This window comes from Helianthus annuus, chromosome 9, assembly GCF_002127325.2.
Source record: "Helianthus annuus cultivar XRQ/B chromosome 9, HanXRQr2.0-SUNRISE, whole genome shotgun sequence".
Lineage (NCBI taxonomy): Eukaryota > Viridiplantae > Streptophyta > Magnoliopsida > Asterales > Asteraceae > Helianthus > Helianthus annuus.
In genome coordinates this window covers 143,961,263-143,967,349 of record NC_035441.2, presented here as the reverse complement: position 1 = coordinate 143,967,349, position 6,087 = coordinate 143,961,263, and positions in this window count along the sequence as shown.

Genomic DNA, 6,087 nt, shown 5'->3' with positions numbered 1-6,087 from the left:
GCCGGAATCCATTTACACCACTCTAAGACAAACGCCGGCCTATGTTGAACCTCCTTTTGAAGCCAATGTTTAGTAGATTTAACCGAAAAAACCCCCGATTCGTCCACTAGCCACGTCCAAGAGTCTGGCGCTTCTGAGAAAATTATATTGTTCATAATACCCATACACGCATCCTTCTCATCCCGCACAGCAACATTCCTAGAATCATTGACTCGGCTCCAAAAACTCGACCCATCTGACGTAGAAGCACATCGTTCGACGACCGTAACCAGCTTGTTCTTTTCTAATTTAAATAGATTAGGGAGCGTATCTTTTAAAGCTTCTTCACCTATCCATATATCAATCCAAAACCGAATATTCTTCCCATCTCCCAACTTACCTTTTAACATCTCGTTCATATTTCGACCTTCAACTTTAGTATTATACCCATGCTTCACAAGATTTTTCCACGTTCCTGTTAAACGACTATTAATCGGCATCGCTCCCCATTTCCTTTTTGTGTAATGAATAGAGTCAATAATTTTTCTCCACAATGCGCATGCCTCCACTCTATATCTCCATACCCACTTAAGTAAAAGCGCACTATTACTTGTATCCAACTTCTTCAGCCCCAAACCTCCATTCTTCTTAGAACACGTGACCTTATCCCAAGCGACCCAATGCAACTTCCGAGCTTCTAAGTTCTCTCCCCATAGAATTTTTTTTTATAATCGCTTCCAATTCATTAATAACCTTTACCGGAGCCTTATATATAGAAAAGTAATACGTTGGCAAACTCTCCAACACGATTTGATCAAAGTCACCCTCCCCCAATGGACAACATCTTCGACTTCCATTTGGATAACCGGGAACGAAGTACTTCTTTCACCGGCTCCCAATTGGAGATACGATTCATATTAGCCCCCACCTTGACACCTAAATATGTAAACGGAATAATTCCATATTTACATTTCATGAGGCACGCCTGCTCCTTAACTGAATCGAGATTCACTCCACAACCGAAAATAGAAGACTTATGTATGTTGATTTTGAGTCCCGAACATAAATAAAAAACCCGCAATATCCGTATCACACTTTTAAAATTATTATCACTCCACTCGCCCATCACCATAGCATCATCCGCATACAGAAGATGAGTTAAGTGCGGTCCCCCATTAGGAAGACGAATACCTTCAATAACGCCGATATCTGTAGCCTTACTGAACAGACTTGAAAAAGCTTCCATCACAATCATGAACAAAAACGGAGATAGTAGATCACCTTGCCGGATTCCCTTTGTACACTCAAACTCAAACGTCGGAGATCCATTTACCAAGACCGACGATCTAGCAGAAGCTAAAATACCATAAATCCACTTGCTCCATTTTTCCGGGGAAACCCATTTGACGCATAACGCTAATCAAAAACTCACAATTAACATTATCATACGCCTTTTCAAAATCAATTTTAAAAAGAAATAAACTCTTCCCCATCACACGAGACCAAGATAAAATCTCATTAATAATTAACGGGCCATCCAGAATATATATTCCACTTATAAACGCAGATTGAGAATCAGATATCAAACTATTGATTACCGTTCTCAACCTATTCGCCAACAACTTTGAGATCACTTTACTTATAACCCCAATCAGATTAATTGGTCTGTAGACTCCCAAACCCGAAGGATCCTTCACTTTTGGAATCAGAGTAATAAACGACGATCCAACACCTTTATTAATGATACCATGTTTGGAAAAATAATCTACCAATTTCACAAAATCCTGCGCAAACATATTCCAATACCGCTTAATGAACTTGAAATTGAATCCGTCACTGGTGCCTTATCATCCCCACATGAAAAACCCGTTTTATTTCCTCCTCCGAAAATTGTGCTACCAAAAAAGCCGAATCCGTCTCAGACAATCGATTCAATTGATAACCGACTAACTTCGGCCGAATAGGCATATCTTCAGCAAACTTGTTTCTAAAAAAACCAAGCACCTCTTTCTTGATCTGTTTTGGACCCGTTATCCAAGCATCCCGAACCATCAAACCCGGAATTGTATTCGAAGCTCTTCTTTTATTTATAGATCCATGAAAATAACTCGTGTTATCATCACCGAATTTTGCCCACTTGTTCCTCGCCTTCTGTTTTAAATCATTGAATTTAAACTCATCTATCTCATAAAGCCGCTTCTTTATCTCCTCCCAAACCCACTGTTCCGATTCCTCAAGGTCCCTATCCACTAGCGTTTCCTCTAATGAGCTCAACTCTGATTGAAGCCCCAATTGTTCCTCCTGTTCCCTGTTATATTTTTCATCTTTCCACTCATTTATCTTTTGTCTCAAAAACTTGAATTTCATCATTAGAGCAATGTCAGGCGGCCCCGAACCCACATAATCTTCATTTGCCAACTTCACGACCTTATCAAAATCTATTCTATCCATCCAAGAATTAAAGAAACGAAATGGCTTTTGTCCGAAATTCCTTGATTCCGTTTTAAGAATCAGAGGACAATGGTCCGACTGAAATCTAGGAAGAGCTCTATACTCTGCTGTCGGCCATTTATTGAACAAACTCCAACAAACAAATATACGGTCAATTCTACTCATTTTTGAACCCGAAAAGAACGTGAAACGGTTACCTTTGAGACAATACTCCTGTAAATCGGCGTCTTCCACGAACTCGTTAAATACCTTAGCACTTGAGACGTCAAAATGAGAATTCCTTCTATCCTCCTTTGTCTTCAATAATATAACTAATCCATACAATAGATTTTATTCAATTGCATACGTACACAATAGCGTTTTTGATAGTATTTGACTGAGGTAAATTTTTTTTTTCCATATTGAAACTTTGTGTAAATACCAATTATTCATTAAATTGACTATAATCACCAAATGTTCTGTATATAAATTGTAATGTAAGTGAAATATTACGATTTTTTGTTAAATATGGTGAATCTTGTCTAGAATTGACTCGAATCAGTGGCGTCTCTGAGAATTCACATACCATGTTCGAGCTCGAAAAATGTGCCCGTATGCTTTAACGAAAATTGTTTTTTTTATTTTTATTTTTTAAAATCATATTAGTATTGGGTTGGGCCCAATAAACCTAATGTTAAGTTGGGTAAATTATAAAGCATAAAAAGTTATTTGATAATGGGCCTCTATACTGGATTTGTATGTGTTTACAATTTTTTTTAAATAACATATATATATATCGATTTTTTTTAAATCCCGTGCCCCTCGAAATCACGGGTCTTGTGCGGAAGTCCTCCCCGCACACCATAAGAGCCGCCCCTGACTCGAATTGTTTAACAGGTTAATCGGTTGATCAAATTGGCCAAGAATTGTATTTAAATGATATAGAAAAAATACCTCCAAAAGTTTCAAACTTTTAAATTGGTGTGATAGTTGATCATATGCAATTTAGTGATTTTATTACAAGATGTTCGCCTCTGCTTGAAATTGCCATATTAGTTAAGGATGTGACCGCATAGTGTCACATTTATGTGTAGTGTGCTCTAAGAAGCTTACTTATAGAGCTTTGAATAAACCATAGTTGTTCCAAAAATAATTTAGGCAAAGACAAGTGACATGAAAGCCATTGTAGCTAACTGACATGGAGATTTCCAAAAGTGGTATACACTAAAATTGTCTATTATGAATTTAAATTTTTATTTGTAGATTTTTGTCCTTATTCCTAATTATGTGCAAAGTGATCAAATTTGGAGCATTTGATCGTATTACCAAGTATATTTGCCTAGTTTTAAGAACATACTAGCACTTATTAGTATAGGTTAAATGTTGTATACTAATAATACATATGAGTTTCTTAGCCTAGATAACTTGATTCTCATCAAAGAGCATTTAGAAGCTTGATACTCATAAGACTATGTGTAGCGGTTTTGTGAATAATGCCCCTACCCTGCGTTTTTTACCACGTGGCAGTCCAGTCAATAAGGGAAAATTATTGGGCGTGTTTACAAAAGAGGCGTAGTGGAATAATGCTCAATAATGCCCCAAACAATCATTACACAATTATTAATTTTTTTAAATTAAAAACTAATAATATTTTATTAAATAAAAAAAATTACAATACTAGTATTAAAAAATAAACTTATTTGCCCCAAACTATTGAAATTCAAGTTTTTAACAACTGAAAACTAAAAGCACAGGGGCCTAATTTGCCATTTTGCCAATGTTCAAGTTTTTAAATAAACCAACCCGCCTCCCAACCCCTTCTTCTTCATTTGACCGGTGCCAATTCCGGCAAAAATTCCGGCTAACCACAAAACCCAAACCCACTCGAATTCGTCCCATTCCGGCAAAAATTCCGGCTATCTCCATCTCTATCTCTTTAAACTCACATGGTCTTATCTGATTGGCTAACAATTTATCATTTTAGCGTGATTTAAATAGATTTATGAAATGGTTCTCATATATATTCGATATCTAGGACCTCCATTCTCACTTGTTTGGTAATGTAGACATAAAAACTCACTTATTTGGCATTGAAGATTCTTATCCTCACATAATCAAATTTTTTTTTAATTGAAAATAAACTACAAGATTATATAAACTCGTTAAGTTACATCAAAATAGAAGGTAGACGGGCAACAAGCTGCGCCGCCAACCCTTTCTGAATTGCAAACCCCAACCTCCCGAACACAAACCCCTGCCCCCTTGGGGTCGAACAATTGCTGTGGATAACCCGTTGAACCCTCGTCAAGAAGTTGATGGCTTCTGGCGCTAGGGAGCCAAAAGTATCAAAGGCAAAAGAGATAAAGACATGTTGGTTCTCTGCGCAAGCTTTAGCGTGCTTATCCACTTTCTTTGATTCTGCCTTTCTTGCTGCTAGTCCAGCTACAAACCCGTTTTCCCTTAAACCAACCAAAGGGGAAACCCCCGTGAGGTCTACACAAGCATGTTTCCCCCCAGCCCAGCCAAAGACGAGCAGATCCGCTGGTCGCAGAGTAGATCTCCCTTCCATAGGGTCCGTGAGGAAATTCACAGGGGCCTCTTTCTTAGCAGAAATCCCAGCTCTTCTTAAGATGTCCCCCAAAACATCTCGCACCCAGTCATGCCGATATTTAAACCCAGGGAGCTCTTTACAGTGAACTGCGTGCTCCCCATATTTATCCATACAAGCTTTACGACATATCGGGCAGGTTTCATCTTCTGGGTACATAGGGATCATTAGCCGGTATTTGAGAATGGTTCTATATTCTACTGCCGACATGCATTGTCCTAACCCCTCAATCGGGATAACGGTCAAAAATTCCTGAGCATGGGGACCCTTCAGACACTCAAACACCTCCTTCTGGCGGGGTGACAAATCAAATGCTTCTCCCAGGCTTTGAGCGATTTTGCTAAAAAGTGCATTCGCCAAAGTTTTTTGCGGCTTCGAGGGGGCGGTGTCCTTGTTAGAGAAACCGCCAATATCCAAGTCTGGGAGAGAGACATTTAAGCGTTCGAGCGCTTGTTGATAGTTCTCACATAATTGATATCAACATCTAATATTCACATAAACTAGCTTTAAGAACTATGCTTATAACCTAATGATATGAGAACTCGGTTTTAACAGTTGTGGCAAAATTTGTGGTTTTATGATAAGCTATACCCTTATTGATATTAAAGTCATCTTTTCTTCCTAGTTATAAGTTTCCTTCAATTTGTGCATTTGGTTACATCTATATAAAGTCGGTAAATTTTCACAAGTTGATTGGTTTGATAAAATATAAGAAAAAGTGATGAATGTGGTATTGATTAATAGGATTATATAAGGCATTTAATTTGGTTGTGTCAAAGCTCAGGTCAAGGTCAATCACTGTAGGCTTATGAATATCGTGGCCTCATGGTACCTCAGTTGGTTTTGCTTGTCCTTTCACATCTTATGGTAATTTTAATATTTTCGGGTTCCATAGACTTATGTTCCAGTAACAACTGATAAACTATTTTTGAAACATTACTGTAGTAAATTGCATATGTTTTCAAGTATAAAACCAAGTGTAAGAAGACATTACAGAGTGACAAGTGTTCAATAACCTAAAACCTAAACCCATTACATCACCACCCAAAACCTAAACACCCACCCCACTA